This window comes from Camelus bactrianus, chromosome 1 (assembly GCF_048773025.1).
Source record: "Camelus bactrianus isolate YW-2024 breed Bactrian camel chromosome 1, ASM4877302v1, whole genome shotgun sequence".
Classification (NCBI taxonomy): domain Eukaryota; kingdom Metazoa; phylum Chordata; class Mammalia; order Artiodactyla; family Camelidae; genus Camelus; species Camelus bactrianus.
The window spans coordinates 110,215,783-110,218,796 of NC_133539.1; positions in this window are offsets into that span (position 1 = coordinate 110,215,783).

Below are 3,014 nucleotides of genomic sequence, written 5' to 3' on the forward strand. Positions count from 1 at the left end.
GCCTCCCCAGGCCTCCAAAGCCAGCTGCCCATGAACCAGCCCTACCAGTGGCTGGTGGCCTCTGCACTAGGCAGGACCTGGTAACCAACCAGGCCAGGGGCCAGTCATGCCTACCAGGGTGCCCACAGTAGTCTGCCCCGCCACCACAGCAGGGCCCAGAAGTTCACATAGCGGGCACCCCAAGAGCATACAGATCTGGTGACCAGAGGGGAGTGTGCTGCTGGGACGCATAGGACATCTCCTACATAAGGCTACTCCTCCGAGATCAGGGAACATTACTGACCTACTTAATACACAGAAATAAAAACAGCAAATTAGGAAAAATGAGGAAATAGAGGAATGTATTTCAAATGAAGGAACAAGATAAAAACCCAGAAGAGCTAAATGAAGTGGAAAAACAATCTACCTAGTAAAGAGTTCAGGGCAGTTATCATAAAAATGCTCCATGAATTCAGAACACAGTGAGAAGTTTAACAAAGAGTTAGAAAATATAAAGAAGACTCAGTAATACGTGGGGAAAAAAATACACTAGAAGGAATCGACAGATTAGATGAAACAGAGGAACTGATCAGCAAACTTGAAGTCAGAGTAGTGGAAATCACCCAAGCTGAACAACAACAAAAAAAAGAAGACAATTTAAGAGACCTCTGGGAATCCAATTTTCAAAGGATGAAGTAATGCTGTCACTGTCTGCAGATGACATATCATATAAAGAAAACCCTAAAGATGCCACCAGAGAAGTGTTAGAACTCATCAGTCAATTCAGCAAAGTTTCAAGATACAAAATTAATTAATATACAGAAATCTATTGCATTTCTCTACACTAACTATCAGAAAGAGAAATCCCATCTACAGTTGCACCAAAAAGAATAAAATACCTAGGAATAAGTCTAAGGAGGCGAAAGACATGCACTCACAAAGCCAAACAACAGGGATGAAGAAACTGATGACACCAACAGATTGAAAGATACATGCTCGTGGATTGAAGAAACTTGTTAAAACGAACATACTCCTCAAGGCAATCTACAGAGTCAGTGCAATCCCTAACAAAAATTACCAATATTTTTTTACAGAACTGGAACAAATAATTCTAAAATTCGTATGGAAACAAATGATCCCAAATAGCCAAAACAAATCTTGAGAAAGAACAAACCTGGAGGTAACATGCTCCCTGATTTCAAAGTACACTATCAAGGTAGAGTCATCAAAACAGTATGGGACTGGCTCAAAAACAGACACACAGATTAATGGAACAGACTAGAGAGCCCAGAAACAAACCCACACTTATCCTGTCAATTAATCTATGACAAAGGATATGTGAAGGAAAAAAGACAGCCTCTTTAATAAATGATGTGGGAAACTGGGCAGCTACATGCAAAGGAATCAAATCGATTACTTTTCACACCATATAAAAAAAACAAACTCAAAATGGATTAGACTTAAATACAAGGCCTGAAACCATAGAACTTCTAGAAGAAAAAACATAGGCAGTGGCTCTTTACCTCTGCTCTTAGGAATGAATGTATATATATATATTTGATGTCTCCTTAGGCAAGGGAAGCAAAAGCAAAAATAAACAAATGGGACTACATTGACCTAAAAAGCTTCTGCACAGTGAAGGAAACTACCCAACACAATGAAAAGGCCACCAACAGAATGGGAGAAGGTATTTTCAGAAAATAAATCTGATAAGTGGTTAACATTCAACAAAATATACGAAGAACTCATACAATTCCTCAGAGAAAAACAAAACAACCTGATTAAAAAAATGGACAGAGGACTCGAAAAGACATTTTCCCAAAGATGAAAGGATTTCCCACATGAAAGGATGTTCAACATCACTCATCATCAGAGAGATACAAACCTAAACCACAATATCCCCTCACATCTGAGAATTGCTATCATCAAAAAAGACAAGTAACAAGTATTGTCAGGGATGTGGAGAAAAGGGAGTCCCCATGCACTGCTGATAAGAATGTAAATTATTGCAGCCATTATGGAAAACAGTATGGAGGTTCCTCAAAAAAATTAAAAGTACTACTATCATACAATCCAGCAATTCCACTCCTGGTATTTATCCAAGGAAAACAAAATCATTAATTTGAAAAGTACATGCATCCCTGTGTTCACTGTGGCATTATTTACAATAGCCAAGACAGGGACACAACTTACACGTCCATCAACAGATGAAGAGAATGCGTTACACATGTACAACAGAATACTACCACAAAGTAACAGTCACAGATTCAAACAAACATGTGGCTGCCAGAGGTGGGGGAGTGGGGCTGAGTGAAATAGGTGAGGGAAATTAACAAGCATTTCCAGTTACAAAATAAATGAGTCATGGGCATGAAAAATATTTACACACATGTATACTTACATTCCAAAATGAATAGTTCAGTTAAAAAACACTTATATCTGACTTCTGATAATTTCAAAAAAAATTTAACTTCAATCAAATACAACGTTGAGAGGACAGGGTATAGCTCAAGTGGTAAGAGTGCACGCTTAGCATGCACAAGGTCCTGGGTTCAGTCCCCAGTACCGCCTCTAAAAATAAAATAAGTAAACCTAATTACCCTTGGGGGGGGGGGACTTTACTTTGTCTAGTTCAGAAATTTAGTAACTATAATCCAGACTAAATCCTGAAGTTTAAAATAGCTCTCATTTGAGAAGTTTATAAGCTTCTCAGAGCACAAGGCCTCAAATCTTAAATTACACGGTAGAGATTGTAGATTGCCCTGCCATGGCTTAAGATAACAAAATTTAATACAGTAATGAAGACAAGAGTACATTCAATGTTTATCTTTGGAAAAGAAGAGTCATCACAGCTTCACAGCCACTTTCATTCCAGGTCCGGTTTTTTAACATTAAGAGTTCTCTGCAAACATTTCTCACAAGGAAAGTTCACTCCTGGGATGAGAATATTTTCATCCTCTTACAGCCAAGGAGGCAGGACATCAATTCGCCAGGATAAGTTACCAATTAAGAGTAAAAACCACCAGACTCCAAAG